This window comes from Schistocerca cancellata, chromosome 6 (assembly GCF_023864275.1).
Source record: "Schistocerca cancellata isolate TAMUIC-IGC-003103 chromosome 6, iqSchCanc2.1, whole genome shotgun sequence".
NCBI classification, from domain to species: Eukaryota; Metazoa; Arthropoda; class Insecta; order Orthoptera; family Acrididae; genus Schistocerca; species Schistocerca cancellata.
Genome location: NC_064631.1, coordinates 700,599,218 through 700,626,271, shown reverse-complemented (window position 1 = coordinate 700,626,271; position 27,054 = coordinate 700,599,218).

Below are 27,054 nucleotides of genomic sequence, written 5' to 3'. Positions count from 1 at the left end.
ATACGGGTGTTGTCTGTTTTGGTCACGACTTACATTGTAAGAATAGCTTTGTCGTGTACAGTTTTTATTTCTGTCATCGTGGAATTGTGACGGATGTGTCCTGCAATGATTGTTTTTTCTGTTTTAGCATCCCGCGATCGTCAGTGTCAATTTCCAATTCTTGTAAGAGTCCCTGAAAAGCTTCAATGTCGTCTTTTCAACGTCCTGCCGAAATAATATGTCTCAAATGTTCAAGAAATTTAATTAAGCAAATGCGAGTAAGTTCTGAGGGGCTGTATCGGTTTGACCGATACTGATTCTTGTGCAGCATGGCTTCAAAATATTTGACGAGACTGGAAAATTCAGATTGTTCGATATGTTTCGTCCTTATGATGCTATGTTTTACGCGATCTTGTGTAGCTTGAGACCAACATTCTGAGAGGAAGGCATGATAAAATTCTCCTTCACTGTGCAATCGTGAATGACCGATCGCATTCTTACAGCTGATTCATACTCTAAGTAGCCACACATAAATTCTAACCTGTGCTCCAATGAGCATTTGGGAGGAAAACAATGAGAGAATGGATGAAGCCATGCTTGTGGATGAATTTCGTTGCCGGAATTCTTAAACGTTTTGCAATTAATTGTAGTAATTAACAGCTTATAGTCAAAGTCATCATAACGAGGAATTGCATATCGGTCATTGTTGCGTGGTGTTGTGGATGAATGTCGTTGCCGGAATTCTTAAATGTTTTGCAATTACATGTAGTAATGAACAGCTTATACTCAAAGTCATCATAACGAGGAGTTGCCTTTTGTGGCTTTCCGTATTTCTATGTCCCTCTTCCTGTATTTGAGTGCGAGTTTCCTCTGAAATATGTAATTCTTGTATTACATGTGCCAACTAATCTTGTAGTACCCGGATTTCGCTTACGTGTTGCGAATTAATTTTATTCTGATTTTGTTTAAATTTCTTAATTTGTACGTACGCTTCTGTATCAGTGAAGACTACGGGTCTTGTGTCATTCATATCATCATCTACCTTTGTAGATAAGTTAGTGAACTGATCCGAAAGCTCGGCTACTTTCTCCGATAATGATCTGATTTCCTCCGTGTGTTTTCCTGAACCAAGTTTTAGAGTATCTACTGTGTCGTTGAAGTTTTTGCAAGTTGCGTAACAGAATCGGTAGATGCAATTGAGTCCATTTTGCCTTGCAAGGTGTCGTGATTTTCATGAAGATTACTTTGCAGTTCTTTTATAGCAGGTTCGTGATTCTGTAATGCATCATCATGCCACGAAAAAATAGGTTGAAAATGCTCACAAATTTGGGTTTTTACGTTATTACAGACTTTTTGACACTTCGATTCGATTTTAAGTAACTCACCAGTTAAATCTTTGCGTGCGTGTGCAAGCGTTCTGTCTAACTTTCGAAGCTTTTACTGTGTTTGCCTGATTTTGTTCCATTGTGTATAATTTTGGAAAGCTGTTGTCCCATTTGTTGCATTAATTGTAATAACAAAGCACTGGTGTTTGAAACATGTTCCTCAGTGTTTTTCGGCAGTGCATTTGCACCGGCCACATTCGCATTTTGAAAAGCAGAAAATGTGTCTTGACTTGATTGCGAAACGGGTAATGACGCAAAACCTGAATCTACGGTATTTGCAAGATTCTGTCCTGTCATTTCGGAATCCTTGGGCGAGCTGTTGCCCACCGAGCGATAGACAGTACTACCCTGTTCACTAGCTGTTTCACTGCTTACACCATTACGTATTGCCTGGTCCATTTCCCTATTCACGATTACCAAAGTACTATGTTGAACATAAGTTAATTCATTACACGGTGGCGCTACCACACTACTCTCGTCTTCACTGTCATTTCTCAGTTTATTTTGGAGCCTAGTTTTACGTTTTTCACACGCCATAATTGTCACAATATGTCACACGATGACAGAGAAAAGCGCAGTTTGAAGAGTTAAATAAGAAAACACATTAACATAGAACTTAAAATAATAGCCGGCCCGTGTGGCCGAGCAGTTCTAGGCGCTACAGTCTGGAACTGCGCGACCGCTACGGTCGCAGGTTCGAATCCTGCCTCGGGCATTGATGTGTGTGATGTCCTTAGGTTAGTTAGGTTTAAGTAGTTCTAAGTTCTAGGGGACTGATGACCTCAGCAGCTAAGTCCCATAGTGCTCAGAGCCATTTGAACCATTTTTTTTGAAAATAATATCTAATTAATTGCAAGCACAGCTGCAAAATACTTGGTGCAAATCTACATGCATGCCACAACTGTTTCAAGGTACAACAAAGAAAAACTACAAATACAAAGGAGATTCTCTCTACAGTTACGTGCTAGCAATAAACAATAACTACACTAATTACACAAACTACAAGAAAACTACAGGAGATTCCAGAGAGGTATCCTCGGCTAAGGGTCGACATATGTAACGTCCCCTTAGAAAAGTTATGAATGACTGTGCTGGTAAATCTCTTACGTTATTTGATTTCCAAAAGATGAGCAAAATTATACGAACTCAGACATTTTTCTCTTTACTTATTCTGAGGAAGTCGTTATCAGGAGAAAGAAAACTGGCGTTCTACGAATCGGAGCGTGGAATGTCAGATCCCTTAATCGGGCAGGTAGGTAGAAAATTTAAAAAGGGAAATGGATAGGTTAAAGTTAGATATAGTGGGAATTAGTGAAGTTCGGTGGCGGGAGGAACAAGACTTCTGGACAGGTGAATACAGGATTATAAATACAAAATCAATTGGGGGTAATGCAGGAGTAGATTTAATAATGAATAAAAAAAACAGGAGTGCGGGTAAGCTACTACAAACTGCATAGTGAACGTATTATTGTGGCCAAGATAGACACGAAGTCCATGCCTACTACAGTAGTACAAGTTTATATGCCAACTAGCTCTGCAGATGACGAAGAAATTGAAGAAATGTATAATGAGATAAAAGAAATTATTTAGGTAGTGAAGGGAGATGAAAATTTAATAGTCATGGGTGACTGGAATTCGAGCGTATGAAATGGTAGAGAAGGAAACGAAGTAGGTGAATATGGATTGGGGGTAACAAATGAAAGAGGAAGCCGTCTGGTAGAATTGTGCACAGAGCATAACTTAATCATAGCTAACACTTGGTTCAAGAATCATAGGAACCAGGTTTTAAATTGTAAGACATTTCCAGGGGTAGATGTGGACACTGACCACAATCTATTGGTTATGAACTGTAGATTAAAACAGAAGAAACTGCAAAAAGGTGGGATTTTAAGGAGATGGGACCTGGACAAACTGACTAAACCAGAGGTTGTACATAGTTTCAGGGAGAGCATAAGGGAACAATTGACAGGATTGGGGCAAAGAAATACAGCAGAAGAAGAATGGGTAGCTCTGAGGGATGAAGTAGTGAAGGCAGCAGAGGAACAAGTAGGTAAAGAGACGAGGGCTAGTAGAAATCCTTGGGTAGCAGAAGAAATATTGAATTTAATTGATGAAAGGAGAAAATATAACAATGCAGTAAATGAAGTAGGCAAAAAGGAATACAAGCGTCTCAAAAATGAGATTGACAGGAAGTGCAAAATGGCTAAGCAGGCATGGCTAGAGGACAAATGTAAGGATGTAGAGGCTTATCTCACTAGGGGTAAGGTAGATACTGCCTACAGGAAAATTAAAGAGACCACTTGTATGAATATCAAGAGTTCTGATGGAAACCCAGTTCTAAGCAAAGAAGGGAAAGCAGAAAGGTGGAATGAGTATATAGAGGGTGTATACAAGGGCGATATACTTGAGGACAATATTATGGAAATGGTAGAGGATGTAGATGAAGATGAAATGGGACATACGATACTGCGTGAAGAGTTTGACAGAGCACTGAAAGACCGGAGTCGAAACAAGGCCCTGGGAGTAGATAACATTCCATTAGAACTATTGACGGCCTTGGGAGAGCCAGTCCTGACAAAATTCTACCATCTGGTGAGCATGATGTATGATAGAGGCAAAATAGCCTCAGACTTCAAAAAGAATATAATAATTCCAATCCCAAAGAAAGCAAGTGTTGACAGATGTGAAAATTACCGAATTAATAAGTAACAGCTGCAAAATATTAACGCGAATTCTTTACAGACGATTCGAAAAACGTGTAGAAGCCGACCTCGGGGAAGATCAGTTTGGATTCCATAGAAATGTTGGAACATGTGAGGCAATACTGACCCTACGATATACCTTAGAAGAAAGATTAAGGAAAGGCAAACCTACGATTCTAGCATTTGTATACTTACAGAAAGTTTTTGGCAATGTTGACTGGAATACTCTCTTTCAAATTTTATAGGTGGCAGTTGTAATATACAGGGAGCGAAAGGCTATTTACAATTTGTACAGAAACCAGATGGCAGTTATTAGAGTCGAGGGGCACTAAATGAGGCAGCGGATGGGAAGGGAGTGAGACAGGGTTGTAGCCTCTCCCCAATGTTATTCAATCTGTATATTGAGCAAGCAGTAAAAGAAACAAAAGAAAAATTTGGAGTAGGTCTTAAAATCCATGGAGAAGAAATAAAAACTTTGAGGTTCGCCGATGACATTGTAATTCTGTCAGAGACAGCAAAGGACTTGGAAGAGCAGTTGAACGGAATGGACAGTGTCTTGAAAGGAGGATATAAGATGAACATCAACAAAAGCAAAACGAGGATAATGGAATGTAGTCGAATTAAGTCGGGTGATGCTGAGGAAATTAGAATACGAAAGGAGACACTTAAAGTTGTAAAGGAGTTTCGCTATTTGGGGAGCAAAATAACTGATGATGGTTGAAGTAGAGAGGATATAAAATGTAGACTGGCAACGGCATGGAGAGCGTTTCTGAAGAAGAGAAATTTGTTAACATCGAATATAGATTTAAGTGTCATAAGTCGTTTCTGAAAGTATTTGTTTGGTGTGTAGCCATGTATGGAAGTGAAACATGGACGATAAATAATTTGGACAAGAAGAGAATTGAAGCTTTCGAAATGTGGTGCTACAGAAGAATGTTGAAGATTCGTTGGGTAGATCGCGTAACTAATGAGGAAGTATTGAATAGGATTGGGGAAAAGAGAAGTTTGTGGCACAACTTGACTAGAAGAAGGGATCGGTTGGTAGGACATGTTCTGAGACATCAAGGGATCACAAATTTAACATTCGAGGGCAGCGTGGAGGGTAAAAATCGTAGGGGGAGACCAAGAGATGGATACACTACGCAGATTCAGAAGGATGTAGGCTGCAGTAAGTACTGGGAGATGAAGGAGCTTACACAGGATGGAGTAGCATGGAGAGCTGCATCAAACCAGTTTCAGGTTCAACTGGCTCTGAGCACTATGGGACTCAACATTTTAGGTCATAAGTCCCCTAGAACTTAGAACTACTTAAACCTAACTAACCTAAGGATATAGGCAGGATTCGATCCTGCAACCGTAGCAGTCCCGCGGTGCCGGACCGCAGCGCTAGAACCGTTAGACCACCGCGGCCGGCCCATTCTCAGGACTGAAGACCACAACAACAACAACTTATTCTGATCATCACTAAACTGACACACGTTATTTTTAGAGCAACGCAATCTGCCTTTCAATAATCCCTACAACAGAATGGCCCTGACTAACTATAAGCTACACATTTCATGAATCACTCACCTCACAAAATTATTCGTTACTCGAACTATTACGATACATCGAGCGCCAATACTGCCAGCTAAATAAAAGATTCTAACTACTGAAGACACTAACTACTGGTAGGCATACTTAGCAAATGAAAGATTTTCATAGAGAAAAAACATTGTATTTAATTTAATAGTGTTCAGAAGTCATAATGTATGTATCAGTTCATGACATCCAGTCTTACAAATTTCCTTTTTCTGACGGACATACGTCCAGATCGTCCGCTCTCAAAGCTCTGACATATCTCTACCCACATCCATCACTGCTGGCGGCTCACCTCCAACTGCACAACGCTACGCGCTGTTCACATCCAACTGCCCAACACTACAATAGCGAATATTCCAACAATGCCGACCAGCCACAGACTGCACACAGCGCAGTCAGTGATTTTCATACAGAGCGCTACGTGGTGTTACCAACATAAAAAGCTAAACAGCCTACTTACACCATTAATATAATTTTTATGGTTCATTATGTGGTATCATGTATCAAGGAAACTCTATTGGCATATCACGTTTGGCAACTGAACTGCATTTTCCGTTTGACGCTGTTAGCGGTCTCGCAGAATCAGGAGGAGCCAACGGGGAGTGCACACTACACCACGCCTCCAGTGGCCTGTACCACGAGCACCCTCTGCTGCTGCCATTGGGAGCCTTGCAGCCCATTTGTGCTTTGAGTCACTACACTACAACACCTTCGTTCATGCTAATTCCTGATGACATCGCTAGTAGGACTCCATTTCTTGTTGCAACATTTGTAATGAGTCTTTGTATGCTTGAATAATACAAGTTAAATAAATATTCCGTTCGTTGTGTTCTTGTTCACTATTCATTTCTGTTCGTTAACAAGTTTCCTAATATGGCAGTTGCTACATCACCCTAGAGCCCGCCTCTTCTTATCATTCTGTAGATAGACATACAAATTAAACCTGTGGAGGGAGACAATTTTAAAAGTGTCGAAATATAGGTCAGCGGCAGCAATAAACGATTTTATGCTAATAGCTGGCTGCTTTTTTCATCCTCTCCTAGTTTGCTAAGAAATAGGTTTCATTATCAATACAATAGTTCCTAGATAAGAGAACGCAGCATGTCATTCTCAATGGAGGGAAGTCTTCCGAAGTAAGAGTGATTTCAGGTGTGCAGCAGGGGAGTGTCGTACGACCGTTGCTATTCACAATATACATAAATGACCTTGTGGATAACATCGGAAAAGTTCACTGAGGCTTTTTGCGGATGATGCTGTAGTATATCGAGAGGTTGTAACAATGGAAAACTGTACTGAAATGCAGGAGGATCTGGCACGAAGTGACGCATGGCGCAGGGAATGACAATTGACTCTCAATGTATACAAGTGTTATCTACTTCGAATACTTAGAAAGAAAGATCTCTTTCATTCAGCGACAGTATAGCAGGTCAGCAAAAAACAAAGGAATTAGGTTACAGTACACGTGTTCGCCCACTGCTTGAATACTGCTCAACGGTGTGGGATCCATACCAGATAGGGTTGATAGAAGAGCTAGAGAAGATCCAACGGAGAGCAGTGCGCTTCGTTACAGGATCATTTAGTAATCGCGAAAGCGTTACGGAGACGATAGACAAACTCCAGTAGGAGACTCTGCAAGAGAGACGCTCAGTAGCTCGGTACGGGCTTTTGTTGAAGTTTCGAAAACATACCTTCACCGAGGAGTCAAGCAGTATATTGTTCCCTCATACGTATATCTCGCGAAGAGACCATGAGGATAAAATCAGAGAGGTTAGAGCCCACACAGACGCGTACCGACATTCTTTCTTTCCACGAACAATACGAGACTGGGATAGACGGGAGAACCGATAGAGGTACTCAAAGTACCCTCCGCCACACACCGTCAGGTGGCTTGCCGAGTATGGATGTAGATGTAGATGAATAATGTTTCTGTGCATCCAACGTGTAATACACTACTACAAACTTTCTACGTGTTATGTGCTAAGCAAGACGTACACAACAAATATGAGGTGCATTCAAGTTCTAAGGCCTCCGATTTTTTGTCTCCGGACTGGAAAGAGATAGAAACATGCGGCTTGTTTGAAAAATGAGGCCGCGTTCATTGTCAATACATCCCAGAGATGGCAGCACCGTCCGGCAGATGAAATTTTACCGCCAGCGGCGAGAATGAGAACTGTTTTAAATACTTATGATGGCGACGTTTTCCTTACTTGAACAGCGTGCAATCATTTGTTTTCGGAATTTGCGTGGTGTGAAACCAACTGAAATTCATCGACAGTTGAAGGAGACATGTGGTGATGGAGTTATGGGTGTGTCGAAAGTGCGTTCGTGGGTGCGACAGTTTAATGAAAGCAGAACATCGTGTGACGACAAACCGAAACAACCTCGGGCTCGCACAAGCCGGCCTGACGACATGATCGAGAAAGTGGAGAGAACTGTTTTGGGAGATCGCCGAATGACTGTTGAACAGATCTCCTCCAGAGTTGGCATTTCTGTGGGTTCTGTGCACACAATCTTGCATGATGACCTGAAAATGCGAAAAGTGTCATCCAGGTGGGTGCCACGAATGCTGACGGACGACCACACGGCTGCCCGTGTGGCATGTTGCCGAGCAATGTTGACGCGCAACGACAGCATGAATGGGACTTTCTTTTCGTCGGTTGTCACAATGGATGAGACGTGGATGCCATTTTTCAATCCAGAAACAAAGCGCCAGTCAGCTCATTGGAAGCACACAGATTCACCGCCACCAAAAACTTTTAGGGTAACCGCCAGTGCTGAAAAAATGATGGTGTCCATGTTCTGGAACAGCGAGGGCGTAATCCTTACCCATTGCGTTCCAAAGGGCACTACGGTAACAAGTGCATCCTACGAAAATGTTTTGAAGAACAAATTCCTTCCTGCACTGCAACAAAAACGTCCGGGAACAGCTGCGCGTGTGCTGTTTCACCAAGACAACGCACCCGCACATCGAGCTAACGTTACGCAACAGTTTCCTCGTGATAGCAACTTTGAAGCGATTCCTCATGCTCCCGACTCACTTGACCTGGCTCCTAGTGACTTTTGGCTTTTTCCAACCATGAAAGACACTCTCCGTGGCCGCACACTCACCAGCCGTGCTGCTATTGCCTCAGCGATTTTCCAGTGGTCAAAACAGACTCCTAAAGAAGCCTTCGCCGCTGCCACGGAATCATGGCGTCAGCGTTGTGAAAAATGTGTACGTCTGCAGGGCGATTACGTCGAGAAGTAACGCCAGTTTCATCGATTTTGGGTGAGTAGTTAATTAGAAAAAAAATCGGAGGCCTTAGAACTTGAATGCACCTCGTACCACGAGGGGCCACCACAATACAAACACAACTACTCGCATGCCCTGTCTCTGAGCTCGTCTCAGATGCCACGAGATGACACTCACAAAGGGATCTCTTCCTGTTTATCAACCACATCCCAAAGTGCGTCGTACACGGTTGCTGATAGTGTGAACAGCCGCCATAGGGAGCTCTGTCTGCCGTGGACTACATCGCACCCGCCTTGTGCCGGGGGGCCTGAAAATCCTTCCGTGTACAGACAGCAAAACATGATGCAACGTAGACATTTATACAATTAGTACAGTTCAGTGTCCACAGTCAGCTCTTCTCTGAAGACTACCTTCCGACTTATCAGTCGCTGTGTGCGCGATACCTAGACCTCTAGTAGAGTTCTGCAACGTAACATTCAGTTATAGTTACAATATTGCTTGTGTGGTCTTTCAATTACTAATTTCATTCCGTGGATCTTTGGTCTTCTATTTGTGGGGCCAATGTGGGTCTCTTGGATTAGTAAGAGATCACAGTTGTGAGTTTTACATGCTACAGCAAGTAGCGCTTCTTTCTCATGAGAGAGCCCTTCAATGTTTATGGGCATTATATTTAGCGCTGGCTTTGATAAAAGCAGGATTCCGCCCAGGAAGGTCATGCTGTGGACAAATCCTCAACCTTACACAGTACATAGAAGATGGATAAGAGCGGAAACAAATTATAGGTGCAGCCTTTATCGACCTTACAGCAGCTTACGGCACCATAAACCACAGTAAGTTAATATCAAAAATATATAACACCACAAAAGACTACCGACTGGCGCAATTCATCCAGTGCCTGTTGCAGAATAGACGGTATTATGTCACGCTGCAGTCGAAGAAGAGCCGATGGCGAACCCAGAAAAACGGCCTACCTCAAAGTAGCGTCCCCTTTCCATTGCTGTATAATACACTCCTGGAAATTGAAATAAGAACACCGTGAATTCATTGTCCCAGGAAGGGGAAACTTTATTGACACATTCCTGGGGTCAGATACATCACATGATCACACTGACAGAACCACAGGCACATAGACACAGGCAACAGAGCATGCACAATGTCGGCACTAGTACAGTATATATCCACCTTTCGCAGCAATGCAAGCTGCTATTCTCCCATGGAGACGATCGTAGAGATGCTGGATGTAGTCCTGTGGAACGGCTTGCCATGCCATTTCCACCTGGCGCCTCAGTTGGACCAGCGTTCGTGCTGGACGTGCAGACCGCGCGAGACGACGCTTCATCCAGTCCCAAACATGCTCAATGGGGGACAGATCCGGAGATCTTGCTGGCCAGGGTAGTTGACTTACACCTTCTAGAACACGTTGGGTGGCACGGGATACATGCGGACGTGCATTGTCCTGTTGGAACAGCAAGTTCCCTTGCCGGTCTAGGAATGGTAGAACGATGGGTTCGATGACGGTTTGGATGTACCGTGAACTATTCAGTGTCCCCTCGACGATCACCAGTGGTGTACGGCCAGTGTAGGAGACCGCTCCCCACACCATGATGCCAGGTGTTGGCCCTGTGTGCCTCGGTCGTATGCAGTCCTGATTGTGGCGCTCACCTGCACGGCGCCAAACACGCATACGACCATCATTGGCACCAAGGCAGAAGCGACTCTCATCGCTGAAGACGACACGTCTCCATTCGTCCCTCCATTCACGCCTGTCGCGACACCACTGGAGGCGGGCTGCACGATGTTGGGGCGTGAGCGGAAGACGGCCTAACGGTGTGCGGGACCGTAGCCCAGCTTCATGGAGACGGTTGCGAATGGTCCTCGCCGATACCCCAGGAGCAACAGTGTCCCTAATTTGCTGGGAAGTGGCGGTGCGGTCCCCTACGGCACTGCGTAGGATCCTACGGTCTTGGCGTGCATCCGTGCGTCGCCGCGGTCCGGTCCCAGGTCGACGGGCACGTGCACCTTCCGCCGACCACTGGCGACAACATCGATGTACTGTGGAGACCTCACGCCCCACGTGTTGAGCAATTCGGCGGTACGTCCACCCGGCCTCCCGCATGCCCACTATACGCCCTCGCTCAAAGTCCGTCAACTGCACATACGGTTCACGTCCACGCTGTCGCGGCATGCTACCAGTGTTAAAGACTGCGATGGAGCTCCGTATGCCACGGCAAACTGGCTGACACTGACGGCGGCGGTGCACAAATGCTGCGCAGCTAGCGCCATTCGACAGCCAACACCGCGGTTCCTGGTGTGGCCGCTTTGCCGTGCGTGTGATCATTGCTTGTACAGCCCTCTCGCAGTGTCCGGAGCAAGTATGGTGGGTCTGACACACCGGTGTCAATGTGTTCTTTTTTCCATTTCCAGGAGTGTATTTATACCAATGACCAACCGATCAGCATGGACGCTCGCTCCGTCATCTATGCAGACGATACAGTCGTTGCCACCCAGGGAAAAACCTTTGAAGAGGTAGAAAGCAAATTAACTTTAGCGATTCAAAAGCTGGGTGACTATTATGATAATAACCACCTCAAACCAAACCCAGCAAAAACCCAGGTCTGTGCTTTTCACCTACGTAATAAGGAAGCAAGGAGGAAACTCAACATAACCTGGAAGGGACAACATCTATGTCACTGCGACACACCAAAATATCTTGCGATTAAACTTGACCGTGCTCTCACCTACAAGGAACACTGTTTGGCCACAAAGATGAAAGTGAGTGCCAGGAACAACATCATCTGCAAGCTAACAAATATCAGATGGGGAGCGCAACCTACAGTTCTCCGCACGTCAGCTTTAGCTTTATGTTTCTCCACTGCGGAGTACTCGGCACCCGTTTGGCAAAATTCCACCCACGCTGAACAAGTAAATATAGCACTGAATGAGACTGGACGCATCGTGACAGGATGCCTCCGCCCAACTCCCACAAAGCAGCTGTACCACCTCATGGGCATAACCCCACCAGACATCAGAAGAAGGACTGCCGCAGAAATCGAGAAACATAAACAGGAGACAGATCCCAGGTATCCAATGTTCGGATACAATCTTCAACCTCGCCGACTTAAATCAAGGAAGAGTTTCATACGAACAACTGAAGCAACTCTTTTATCACCTAGAGCACGACGAGAAGAGCTGTGGTACAATGTGGACCCAGGGAGACCAGGGAATAGCCCCAGGGAAGAACCCACAGCTGGCTCTGAACTCCCGTATACGACCTGGAAAGCCCTGAATAGACTACGAACAGGCGTATCAAGATGCAGAGCAAACTTGGAAAAATGGGGCTACATCAGTGCAGACGAGCCCTGCGAGTGTGGAGAACAGCAAGACCCACAACACCTACTGGTCTGCAGGAAACTAAACAACCCGTGTTCGACTCAAGACCTATTTGAAGCAAATGACAAGGCTATTCAAGCTGCAGTGTATTGGGCTTCACGTGGAATATGAAAATCGCTCTGTTTCGCATCCTTAGCGCTTATCATTATATGTTACATACTTTCCTATATTATTGTAGTTAATTTACCTTATAACCATGTATTATTGTATTATAACTGCTTCTCTTGCATTGTAATATAATTTTTTTTTTTTTGTAAAATGGTCATGTCTTGGATACGATAAATAAATAAGTGACAATATGTAGACTATCAAGAGATAGCAAAGGAAATTAGCTACCACTATATTAGGTTTACAGCAACAAGTACCAGACCGGATATTGTAGCAAAGTACCATTTTGTAACATACTCTTAACAAGTTTTATTTAATATTTCTCATTGGTTTGCCACATTTCTGTAATGCTGCCACCATGTGAAGCAAGTTTTAGGTAGCAAGCGTGCAACGGATAATATTAAGGATCTATAGCAGAGAAACAAATTTCTCCAGCTCCAGATGTTTGGGCTGAACTAAGAGTAGCATTCACGTACTACATTCACAACATTTTGGTGACGAAAATAAACTTGATAGCTGTCACCATATATATTTTGAGGTCGAAACAGTTTAAAAATCTAAAAAATTTCACAGCACGCAATTTGGATAGGAGAAATACTGGATATTATTGAGAAAGATACAGTGCAAATGCACAGCATTCTCCTCATTGGACGACAAGTAAAACGAAACTATACTGCAGAAAAAGAGAAAAATTACTTATTACTTAGCAGGACAGTTTCTTTAATATTATTTTCAGTGTCTGATTCTGTACTTTTTTGTGGCTACTCTCCGTGGCTTTATTTTGTGATTGTCATGTTCTAGGAATGGTAATGCGTTTCCTTTCCCAGAAGATTTTTGTCAATTTTTTCAACTCTTCCGAGCGTATTTTTCAGACAACCGGAACCAACTCTGCAGCCAGAGCTCAATTGACTACAGTGACTGCTTGTATCATATGATGTCTTGATGGTGCGCTTGGCCCGAGTTGAAGAAAGCAAGGACGGCCAGCAACAACAATAAAAACCACAGCATATTAAGGACGCCACCTTCACCCTTCCCAGCGTTCGATCGAAAAGAGGGGTCCTGAAACACTTATGTTCAGTTACAGGAGCAGCATTAACTCATGCATCAGATGTCAGCTGATGTGGAATATAAATCACTTTATTAGCTTATTCAGGCCCTCCTGTATTTCAGTTTATTCAGAAATTGTCACCTACTTGAGAACATTAGCTCTTATTCTGATATTAAAGAATGACTTGCGAAATGTTTGGCTCACAAGTTCGTGTTGCTGCTGCTGCCACACATCGATCTTTTCTTTGTTTCAGGAACGAGAGCTATAAACAGTGGATTACTCTGTTGGAGGACTTGACTTGTGAAAATAAATTTCAGTGTGAAAATGACCAATATAAGAAATTTTTTGCAGTCTTACTACTTCACAACATGCTTATCATGTGCCTGCTTACTCTAACAAACTCGTCTTTCAAGACTATTGGCAATTGCTCTTGGCGTAGGAACAAACGCATGTATCTCCTGAAGCAATGACGTCCGACGGTGGAGACGTATTCAATACGTGCAACAGCCGGCACGGCAAAGCAAACAACAGGGCCACTCTCGGAAACACAGAGGGCATAATGAGATTTTCAATCTGCAGCGGAGTGTGCACTAATATGAAACTTCCTGGCAGATTAAAATTGTGTGCCGGACCGAGATTCGAACTTGGGAGGCGAGGTACTGGCGGAAGTACAGCTGTGAGGACGGGGCGTGAGTCGTGCTTAGGTAGCTCAGTCGGTAGAGCACTTTCCCGCAAAAGGCAAAGGTCCCGAGTTCGAGTCTTGGTCCGGCACACAGTTTTAATCTGCCAGGAAGTTTCACAGAGGGCATAAGCTGAAACAGTCAGAAAAAAAGTTTAGAAAATCTTAATTAGTATGCTATCCGTACTGTGTCATAAAATACAAAAGAGACAATGGTTCCCACTGAAACACACGCTGTACGTATTGTAAAAAGGGCCAGAGTAGGGTGCGGTGTACAAAATGAAGTACAACCGACAAAACAGGCTGTCAAACGTACTACAATGACTGGCACACTGTCCTCATAGAACATGTGCAAATTGAAAAGAGGTTACAATACAGCAGTGCAGTGGCAATGTAACTGATAATTTTAAAATTAAATCAGTAAATAAATGTGAATGAAACAAGTCAGAATAATATTTACGCAAAATGTTGAAAGAACAGTGTGTGTGTGTGTATTTGTCTGAGAGAGAGGAGGACAACTTTAACAAAGAATGACATTCAACATTAGAGAGGCTCTACATACGACGAAACAATCTAGAAAACTAAAACAGATTAAATTAAATTAACAAATAAAATAAAATAAAAGTAAAACAAATCTGCATTATTGAAGAATAGTTTGAATGGATATCGCTTGTGGAAGATGCAGAAACGGAGTAAAAAGTAAAAACAAATATGGCTCTGAGCACTATGGGACATAACAGCTGAGGTCACCAGTCCCATAGAACTTAGAACTACTTAAACCTAACTAACCTAAGGACATCACACACATCCATGCCCGAGGCACGATTCGAATCTGCGACCGTAGCGGTTACGCGGTTCCAGTCTGAAGCGCCTAGAACCGCTCTGCCACTTCGGCCGGCTAAAAGGTAAAATACGCAGTTGCAACAGGTAATTAATATCAGGGGTATGAAGATTTTTCCTTACGACATGGTGGATGTACATATCGTAAAACAAGAATATAGACCGAAGAGCCAAAGAAACTGGTACATCTCCCTAATATCGTGTAGGGCTCCCATGAACGCGAAGAAGCGCCGCAACACGACGTCAAACCTTTACAAACTGTGGCGACAGACCGAAGTAGGGCTTATATATCTGAAGCGAAAAATTCGGGTTAGCGTGATCTGTGAACGCTCTTTTACAGATATTTTGCTGCATGGGGAATATGGTGACTTTATGGTCGTGCTAGATACTAATGTTATGTTTCCTACGCGTATCGTAAAACAGATCTTAATGGGCAAGCTATGATGCCTAAAACACTTCCTGGAATAGGAGAGGAAAAATACCGAGCGGCGCGTAAAGGATAACCTAAATGCAAAATGATTATTTAGGTGCGACAAGTTGCACATCTACATACTTCTGGGTAGATGCTTTAATGCTTAAATTTTTATATTTTAACAATTAAACACTTCATTGGAGAAATTCACACATTCACAATCTCGTCTTTCATAGTCAACACTGCAGTACCAGTCAGTGATTCATGTTCAATGATTAACCACAGTCCACATCCGTAATACACATTGAAGAAGATTACCCATTCGTCGGAGACTCAGAGAGAAGTCAAGTCACCCCGATAATTCGTCCTCAAACGTAGTCGCTCTGGGATACGTGGAGCGGCCTGATCTGCTGGCCTTTGACAGGAAAGAGGAACGAGTGTGTTTCTAAGGCCCCGGATGACGTAGCCGCTGACATGTAACAGAGGTGCCCGTTACTTTTCCTAGTGGCGCCTGCAGTGACAGAACATTAACACACTGCACTAAAACCGGTAGCCACTGATCCTTCGATACTGGCGACTGCAGTACAGCAGAAGGTATCATCTATTACTAACACCTGCCAAAGGACAGAAACTGGATGCGGACAGCCACATATACATCTTGAATCGCCTTCTGAAGGGAAACGAACATACTGTTGTGGACTGACAAGACAGCCAGTCCACAGTGACGGGTAACCGAAAGGCACGCGTTTACACACGCCGGCTGGCGCTATGTCTGAAACAGGATACGTAATGAATGCTATAAGAAAAGTACGTAGCTGCTGGAATACTTAACTTTAATCCATCGTTTGTGTACAGCATTCTTGATGATACAAGTGAGACTCTCAGATATGGTTAATGGCGCCTTGCTAGGTCGTAGCCATGGACTTAGCTGAAGGCTATTTTAACGGTCTCTCGGCAAATGAGAGAAAGGCTTCGTCAGTGTAGTCGCTAGCAAAGTCGTCCGTACAACTGGGACGAGTCCTAGTACGTCTCTCTAGACCTGCCGTGTGGTGGCGTTCGGTCTGCAATTACTGACAATGGCGACACACGGGTCCGACATGTACTAATGGACCGCGGACGATTTAAAGCTACCACCTAGCAAGTGTGGTGTCTGGCGGTGACACCACACGTACACGCCCAAAGTGGACGGTAAATGGTATAACGTGTCTCGTGTGCAATACCGCACCACACCATTCTGACAGAACTGTACTGCTGCTGCTGACATCTATGAGAGACGTCATGATCTTCCACCTCACTTAATCACCAGACTTACTCCATACCGATTTCTTCGTCTCTTGAAACACTTGGAATAACGACAGGATCGCCCATTGTTGCCGGCCACGCAGTAAGAAGACTGCAAACCGAATCCAGCAAACTGCCTCTTTCGACAATAGCCGAGACCTCTACAATCGTCCTCAAAATTGTACAACTAATTTTAGTGGCAATAATTTGAATTCAGAATACACGTCTCATCTTTGCTGTAAATAATCCGTTTGTCTTAATTTTGTTATTTTTTTTAATTTTGCGCATGTTGTATGCTTGTATGCTATGCGTAGGTGAAATCATTGGCATGGGGCGTTTCACAAAAATACGTTATTTGATCCTAATAGTGGCAGCGCATTGCTAACTTCGCTGTGATATTACTTTACACGCTGAGAACTAGTAATAAACAGTGTATTGTCACGCAGTCTTTGGATAACGAAACGAACAAAGACCCGTACAACACACGTTGTAATTTCTTTCGCTAACAGCACGCACACAGCTTTGTGTAATTCTTATGCCGTTCGCCGAAGGCATTATGCAAATAACGAAGGCAATTGGGGTTAACGAATGAGTTTGCGTTTCCCTCATTACGCCACACAGTTTTAGTGGGCGCACGCAACGCAGAGTGCAATAGCAGGCCTGTAAAGTATAAGGAACATGGACGAACCGCGAGCTGCGTCCACATTACCACCATAAAAATGGAAATTTGGAAAAAGCCCTCCTGAATACTTTTTGGCAAAATATGTGCCGACGTTGTGGTTGAGATTTCCGATGGCTGACTAGGTGCTCCTTTTCACGTCAGTTTTTTGCATGCGGCCTTCTTCTTCCCTGTATTAGCTACTGCAGCCTACGTCTGATTCAACCTATCTACTGTTGTCAAATCTTGATCTTCCTCTACATTTCCTCATTTCCTGCCCTCCCCCGTGCCCCCACCAGCAACAAACACACACAAACATGTTTCTTTCCAACCTTTTTTTTTCCAAACTGAAGATTTCACGATACCCCAGAATCTGTCCCATCTTGAGCTCAATATCTCTTTCATTAGGTGAAGTGCTGACTCAGCACCTTACGACGGACCAAGTGGACTACACGAAGAATTCAACAGGATTACGGAATTATCACAAATGTCTCGATGTCGTGTGTGTGTGTGTGTGTGTATGCGTGTGTGTGTGTGTGTGTGTGTGTGTGTGTGTGTGTGTGTGTGAGTAACCCCGAGTAGCGTAATGTAATGTAGTTTGTTTTACTGTGTAGCGTGGGAAAGAAGCAATAATGTGATGCAGTCTAATAATATAGATTTATTTCTTAAATTACTTGTAAACTCGTTTATATGTAAAAAAACACTCAACATTTCAACATTAATCTAGACCTAAATGAAGTAATACTGTTTTATAAACTAATTAGATCGTTTTTTTATAAATTATTTACTTTTCGATTAAGATGAAATATCTCATAATCGTTTTGTAAATGATGTATGGACGAATAAACATAGAATTAAGTATCAACGTATCACTCAGCGTAGTAATACTCCGACATAAATTTATTTTCTCTCTTATTCGATTTAGTTCCTTTTCACGAATAATAAGAGTCACCCATCTACTCGCACCACATTTATAAACCTATTCTCATCCTGTCTGAACTGTTTATCATTCACGTTTCACTTTGTATAAGAATTATCCATACAAACATACGGAGAAAAGGTTTTTTAATACTTGGACGCTACATTTGCCATTAACAAATTTATCTTTTTTGTAAAAGTTGTTCTTGCTATTGCCAGTCTGCATTTTGTCCTCTCTGCTTGGCATTTCGTCACTTATTTTGCTGCCCCAATAAAAAAACTACGGCACCGCTTTCATTTTCAGATTTTCTAATAAAATTTGTACTGTGTCGCCTGAATTAATTCTATTACATTCAACCGCTTCTTCTTCTTCTTCTTCGCGGATGGATCACTTAGGACCACGCGTAATCAACATTTGTTGGCCTTCCTTTTCGCCCAGTATTCCTTCATAAACAACGAATGGGCTAGCTTTCGTTGCGTAGACCATGTATGTCGGTTAGTTTTTCTCTCTTCTTCCTCAAAACCCCATGTGTTTGTGATTTTTCTGATTTCATTTCTATCATGTAGATTTGGAGACCCTAATTCTCTCAGGTCTTTTTCCGTCTGTTTGTACCAGTTCGGTCTTGTAGTTTTGTTCTTTAAAAACGTATGGATTTTGTGCGTTAATCTGTTTGAGTCCATTCTTTCTAAGTGCCCCATGATTTGGATTCTTCTCATGCGCATTGTGTCTGTTATTTTGGAGATACTTTTATATATTTCTGCATTGGGTTTTGGATAATGTACCCCATCTTTAGTTCTTGGTCCTAGGATTTTCCTCATTATCTTACGTTCTTTCACTTCTAATTCCTCTTTTACTGTTCTGTGTTGAAGGTTTAGTGTCTCAGATGCGTAGAGGGCTTCGGGTCTAATTACTATTGTGTTCAACTGCCGTTGTTTTACGTTTGTTAATACTCAACCTCTCTCTTTTCAAGAGACTATCCATTCCTTCGATAAGGATAGAAGATGAAGTAATGAACTGAGATTTCTGACAAGGCCATTACGTGAACCCAGGTCTCCTGATTACTAGTCAGATGTGCTAATATCACACCACCGCGACATTGTGGTTACAGCGGCTGCACAGACGACTTCAGTCCAACGCCCTCCCTAACGCTAACTTCAATTCACGTCTTCAGCCCATTTTACCCGTCTTAAAAATGTCAGTATTGCCGTGGCTTTCCTACATTGGAACAGTATATCAGCTTTTCACGACATGGAGAAAATCCTAATTCTACCGCAGGCGTAGGTGATGTATTTATTTGAGGGAATTACATTTTCCAGGAGACATACGCTTCTGATGTTTATCTTCCACGGGAAAGAAGTTGAAGTAATAAATGAAGATTTGCTCCAACACTGGGACTTTAACTTGTCTCTCCTGCTTACCAGGCTGATGTGCCAGGCAAGCAGAAGACTAGGATTTAAGTCCCACACTTGGAACAAATTTTAATTCATTACTTCAGCTTCTGTTCTTATCAGAGATAAAGCTGAGACTCATACGTCTCCGGAAAAATGTAATTCCACCAAATCAGCTATTCATTCCGTTCATGTATCACTCCAACTCATTCACCACATCTCACAGAATTACAATGTGATCATCAAACCTGAAAGTTTTCATTTCTTCTTTTCCTCTAGCTTAATTCCTTTTCCTAGATATATGCTTGATTTCTTTTTTTTTCTTTGTTTTCCTATTTGTTCGCTGGACAGACTGAGTAACATCAGGGTAGGTTACAAATGTGTCTCACTGCCTTCTCAACTACAGCTTCCGTTCCATTTGATTCGAGTCATAACTGTGGTCTGCTGTCTATGTAAGTGGTAGATAATCTTTATTTTATACCTGCTGCCTTCAGAAGCTGAAAGAGTATATTCTGGTCAACATTGTCGAAAGATATCTCTAACGAAAAGAAACAAATGCTGAAGCCACGTCAGCAGGTAGTGAAGCGAAAAGTAATGGCAGCTGGCAACTTGTTCGACTATTTAAACAGGTTCCCACATTTATTACTTGCTATTTGTCTGTGATGCCGTTACGTTGGCAATAATGAAAGTGATTATGTACCTCCCTACCAGAAACTCACCGTTTGCTGCGAAACATTCCATCAGCCTCGTAGTTGGACGATTATTGACGTCGGCTGAAATTTCAAATACAACATCTGCTCTTTCTTTAGGATTTGCTACTCAAGCGGAATATTGTGTGATGTGTTATTCCTCAGATTTACTTGGAAAAGTTTATTGGCCGACTCGGATTATTTACTGGTACTGCTACATTGTTAAATCTCTCCAAATAGAAGCCACCACAGTCGTATCAATTGAAAAGACTGTTAAAATTTACTATCTTCCAGCATGCTGGGGTAACTTGTGTCAGCCACTTCTGTTAATCAATAGAACGGAAAGCCAGTCCAAGTTGCAGATATTTAATTCTTCATGCGATCACTAGTTTCGGGCCGAGACCATTTTCAAATAAACATAAGAAATTCGAAAAATGCGTTTCCGATGTCAAAAATATTTAATGTATATTTACAGTGTATACAAATAACTGTGAGTGCATACAGAGAAGTTATCTGTATATATTGTAAATGTACATTACCCATTTTCGACATCTTCCGAAATGCGAATTTGTTACGTTGATTTGAAAATTGGTCTCGGACGGAAACTAGTCACCGAATGAAAAATAAAATATTTATAACTAGGACTAGCTTTCCGTTCTAGTGTTAAAATTATCACTATTCCTGTGCCACTAAAAATGTCCAGTGGCAATCCAATTAATTTCGAACAAACTTAGATTTTTCCACCAAGTGGAAAATCCACACCTCGAACAATCACTACATCACTCTGGATGGCTACCATCATTTCCCACTGATAATCGTCTGTACAGCGAAGTCCGGATGGCTATAGTGTTAATAACCTCAGTATAGGCCACAATATTGTTACAGGATGGTTGGCGGGACACTAGGTATTTCGAATCATGTGGTCGATCACCACAGAAGTTTAAAGAAACTACCGTGTATTTATTCAAATGGTTCAAATGGGCTCTAAGCACTATGGGACTTAACATCTGAGGTCATCAGTTCCCTAGACTTAGAACTACTTAAACCTAACTAACTTAACGGGCTCCGGAAAGGCTCAAAATCATGAAAAGTTCAATTATTACTTTTTTCCGTTTTCTGAATCTGCAGACTATTACCTTTTAATAGATATATAATTTATTCAATTCCGAAGACTACAACTATTTTAAAATTTTTTTTGAAATGTGTTCTACATGGGCGTTACCCACTGTGGCGCTGTTAAACTGCTGTCAAATGGTGTTATTATTAACGTACGTGTTCATCAGGTACATAATGGAGGTGATAAAAACTATTTTCAGAGACTTAGCAGCACCTGAACTGTTGAAAAAGTGTATTCACGGAAAAACTCAAAACCCCAAATGAAAGTGTAAATAGTGTTATATGGTCGAGAATCCCCAAGACTGTATTTGTTGGAATAGAAACACTTCACTTCGGTGTGTATGATGCTGTTGCGACTTTCAATGGTGGCAACATTGTAAGGTGCAAGGTATTTAGAAATATGGGAATGAAGATAGGTTCTAACATGGTACGAGCGATGCTTGCTTTAGACAAGGAACGCCTTCGGGCTGCAGACAGGGCTGTAAAGAGTCTAGAAATACAAGCAAGAGTAAACAGGAGGAGGAACAAGAGGAAGCTGGAGGAGGAGTTTGCAGAGGATGAAGATAATCCATCCTATGGACCTGGAATGCACTAAAAAGTTAATCCAATCTTTGTCGCTCGATTCCCAAAACTTTTATTTTCTCATACTAATTACATGTTTTCTAAGGATCTTCCAAACATATTTGTTTCAAACTTTCAGTAAATGTTACACAGTACCTTCTGCATAATTTAACACAGCCTTTTTCCAAAAAACTGTATATTTTTGAATATATTAATAAAGAATTGCAAAAAAATGTTGTGAATTTTCATTACAATTGAAAAAAAATCATCTTTAATAACTGAACCCAAAATTTTGTAAAATCCCTGTGTTAAGTTGTAGCCCATATTCCAATAAATAATCTGTAAAAAGTTCAACTTCCTACCTCAAATACTTTGTGAGGAAAGATGTAATTTATAAGCGTTATTTTAACATTGCAAGTATAGGGCGTTCCGGAGCCCCTTAAGGACATCACACACGTCCGTGACCGAGGCAGGAATCGAACCTGCGACCGTAGCAGCAGCGCAGTTGCGGACTGAAGCATCTAGAACCGCTCTGTCACAGTGGACGGCCAAGTACTTATTCATCTGAATCAATACGGCAGTTGAGGGCATCGACTTTCTTCGGTCAGTACTTCCGTCGTGGGATGGCCCAGGCGCCAGCATTGCTGGCAGCGCAATGAGGTGGTTTGCGGTGACGTCAATAGCAGCCCCGCTCAGCGGTTATGGACAATGTGGCCTCGTGCTGTCCGCAGTGGCGCAACGTCAGGTGCCGGACAGGTACAGCCGGCACAGCTTTGATCAACCCAAGCAGCAGCGAGGTGAAGAGATGCCGTAGCACGGAAACCGGCAGACTGACCCATGATGCAGCGACAGCGCCATGTGGACGGAAGGCTGCAGTAGCAGAGTGTGCGCACGGAGACAGGGGCCAACTAGGTAGCAATGCAGGTTGAGTTGCTAACCCTAGTGCCTTGCCGGCCGCGGTAGTCGAGCGGTTCTAGTCGCTTCAGTCCGGAACTACATGGCTACTACGGTCGCAGGTTCGAATCCTGCCTCCGGCATGGATGTGTGTAATGTCCTTAGGTTAGTTACGTGTAAGTAGTTCTAAGTGGTCTAGGGGTAGCGTCTTTGATTCATAATCAAAACGTCTTCGGTCCCGGGTTCGTTCCCCACCACTGCCTAAATTTTGATAAATAATCGGCATTGGCAGCCGAAGACTTCCGGCATAAGAAAGCAGCTTCATTCTGCCAACTGCCTTGTCAAAGAGGGCGGAGGAGCGGATATAGGTTCAGGGCACTCTCTTGTCCTAGGGGTGGGAAATTGCCCCTAAAGGCGGAAGAATCAGCAATGATCAACGACATGGGGATGCAGAAGGCAATGGAAACCACTGCATTAAAGACACGTAACGTGTATCCACAGGACATGTGGCCTGTAATTGAAGAAGTGTCATGATGATCGCTCCATTGGCAAAAGATTCCGGAATAGTCCCCCATTCGGATCTCTGGGAGGGGACTGCTAAGGGGGAGGTTACCATGAGAAAAAGATTGAATAATGAACGAAAGGATGACGTTCTACGAGTCGGGGCGTGGAATGTCAGAAGCTTGAACGTGGTAGGGAAACTAGAAAATCTGAAAAGGGAAATGCAAAGGCTCAATCTAGATATAGTAGGGGTCAGTGAAGTGAAGTGGCAGGGAGGCAAGGATTTCTGGTCAGATGAGTATCGGGTAATATCAACAGCAGCAGAAAATGGTATAACAGGTGTAGGATTCGTTATGAATAGGAAAGTAGGGCAGAGGGCGTGTTACTGTGAACAGTTCAGTGACTGGGTTGTTCTAATCAGAATCGACAGCAGACGAACACCGACAACGATAGTTCGGGTATACATGCCGACGTCGCAAGCTGAAGATGAACAGATATAGAAAGTGTATGAGGATAAAAATGGTTCATATGGCTCTGAGCACTATGGGACTCAACTGCTGAGGTCATTAGTCCCCTATAAATTAGAACTAGTTAAACCTAACTAACCTAAGGACACCACAAACATTCATGCCCGAGGCAGGATTCGAACCCGCGACCGTAGCGGTCTTGCGGTTCCAGACTGCAGCGTCTTTAACCGCACGACCACTTCGGCCATCTGTATGAGGATATTGAAAGGGTAATGCAGTATGTAAAGGGGGACGAAAATCTAATAGTCAGGGGCGACTGGAATGCAGTTGTAGGGGAAGGAGTAGAAGAAAAGGTTACAGGAGAGTATGGGCTTGGGACAAAGAATGAAAGAGGAGAAAGACTAATTGAGTTCTGTAACAAGTTTCAGCTAGTAATAGCGAATACCCTGTTCAAGAATCACAAGAGGAGGAGGTATACTTGGAAAAGGCCGGGAGATACGGGAAGATTTCAATTAGATTACGTCATCGTCAGACAGAGATTCCGAAATCAGATACTGGATTGTAAGGCGTACCCAGGAGCAGATATACAATCAGATCACAATATAGTAGTGATGAAGAGTAGGCTGAAGTTCAAGACATTAGTCAGGGAGAATCAATACGCAAAGAAGTGGGATACGGAAGTACTAAGGAATGACGAGATACGTTTGAAGTTCTCTAACGCTATAGATACAGTAATAAGGAATAGCGCAGTAGGCAGTACAGTTGAAGAGGTATGGACATCTCAAAAAAGGGCCATCACAGAAGTTGGGAAGGAAAACATTGGTACATAGAAGGTAGCTGCGAAGAAACCATGGGTAACAGAAGGAATCTTTCAGTTGATTGATGAAAGGAGGAAGTACAAACATGTTCCGGGAAAATCAGGAATACAGAAATACAAGTCGCTGAGGAATGAAATAGATAGGAAGTGCAGGGTAGCTAAGACGAAATGGATGCAGGAAAAATGTGAAGACATCGAAAAAGATATGATTGTCGGAAGGACAGACTCAGCATACAGGAAAGTCAAAACAACCTTTGGTGACATTCAAAGTAACGGTGGTAACATTAAGAGTGCAACGGGAATTCCACTGTTAAATGCAGAGGAGGGAGCAGATAGGTGGAAAGAATACATTGAAAGCCTCTATGAGGGTGAAGATTTGTCTGATGTGATGGAAGAAGGAACAGGAGACGATTTAGAAGAGATAGGGGATCCAGTATTAGAATCGGAATTTAAAAGATCTTTGGAGGACTTACGGTCAAATAAGGCAGAAGGGATAGATAACATTCCATCAGAATTTCTAAAATCATTGGGGGAAGTGGCAACAAAACGACTATTCACGTTGGTGTGTAGAATATATGAGTCTGCCGATATATCATCTGACTTTCGGAAAAGCATCATCCACACAACTCCGAAGACGGCAAGAGCTGACAAGTGCGAGAATTATCGCACAATCAGCTTAACAGCTCATGCATCGAAGCTGCTTACAAGAATAATATACAGAAGAATGGAAAAGAAAATTGGGAATGCGCTAGGTGACGATCAGTTTGGCTTTAGGAAAAGTAAAGGGACGAGAGAGGCAATTCTGACTTTACGGCTAATAATGGAAGCAAGGCTAATGAAAAATCAAGACACTTTCACAGTATTTGTCGACCTGGAACAAGCGTTCGACAATGTAAAATGGTGCAAGCTGTTCGAGATTCTGTAAAATGTAGGGGTAAACTATAGGGAGAGACGGGACATATACAATATGCACAACAACCAATAGGGAATAATAAGAGAGGACGATCAAGAACGAAGTGCTCCTATTAAGAAGGGTGTAAGACAAGGCTGTAGCCTTTCGCCCCTACTCTTCAATTTGTACATCGAGGAAGCAATGATGGATATAAAAGAAAGGTTCAGGAGTGGAATTAAAATAGAAGGTGAAAGGATATCAATGATACGCTTCGCTGATGACACTGCTATCCTGAGTGAAAGTGAACAAGAATTAAATGATCTGCTGAACGGAATGAACAGTCTAATGAGTACACAGTATGGTTTGAGAATAAATCGGAGAAAGACGAAGGTAATGAGAAGTAGTAGAAATGAGAACAGCGAGAAACTTAACATCAGGATTGATGGTCACGAAGTCAATTAAGTTAAGGTATTCTGCTACCTAGGCAGTAAAATAACCAATGATGGACGGAGCAAGGAGGACATCAAAAGCAGACTCGCTATGGCAAAAAAGGCATTTCTGGTCAAGAGAAATCTAATAATATCAAATACCGGCCTTAATTTGAGGAGGAAATTTCTGAGGATGTACGTCTCGAGTACAGTATTGTATGGTAGTGAAACATGGACTGTGGGAAGTCCGGAACAGTAGAGAATCGAAGCATTTGAGATGTGGTGCTATAGAAGAATGTTGAAAATTAGGTGATAAGGTAAGGAATGAGGAGGTTCTACTCAGAGTCGGAGAGGAAAAGAATATGTGGAAAACACTGATAAGGAGAAGGGACAGGATGATAGGACATCTGCTAAGACATGAGGGAATGACTTCCATGTTACTAGAGGGAGCTGTAGAGGGCAAAAACTGTAGAGGAAGGCGGAGATTGGAATACGTCAAGCAAATAACTGAGGACGTAGGTTGCAAGTGCTACTCTGAGATGAAGAGGTCAGCACAGGAAAGGAATTCGTGGCGGGCCGCATCAAACCAGTCAGTAGACTGATGACCAAAAAAAAAATTATAGGGGGCTGATGACCTCAGATGTTAAAATCCCATAGTGCTTCGAGCCATCTGAACCTAGTACCTCAGGAAAGCGCCCTGAAGTTTGTTAGTCAGCCAGCCTCCGACTGGAAGGTACCAGTTCATCTCCTGGCAGCGTAAGGACTACAAATAGCGGACAGGCCCACAGCGGAGTTGGCATCCAGTAGAAGCAGGCTGGATGACCCACGTCGGGTCGACGACCGTCGTGGAGCGCCTCTCAGAGCTGGGGCACATGGTGACAGACACAGTGTTGCTGCTGCAGGCAGTATTTATGACCGCTGGATCCAACCCTGTTATGACTGGACTTTATTTATGATCACATAGGCCAGGATCTCATGAAGTGTAATGTGGCTCACCAAGGCGACGGACTGGCCCAGCGGTCTGACGACTGACTCAACACACGTGATACAAATAACTTCATAGTTAACTGGTTGCAGCTATAAAATC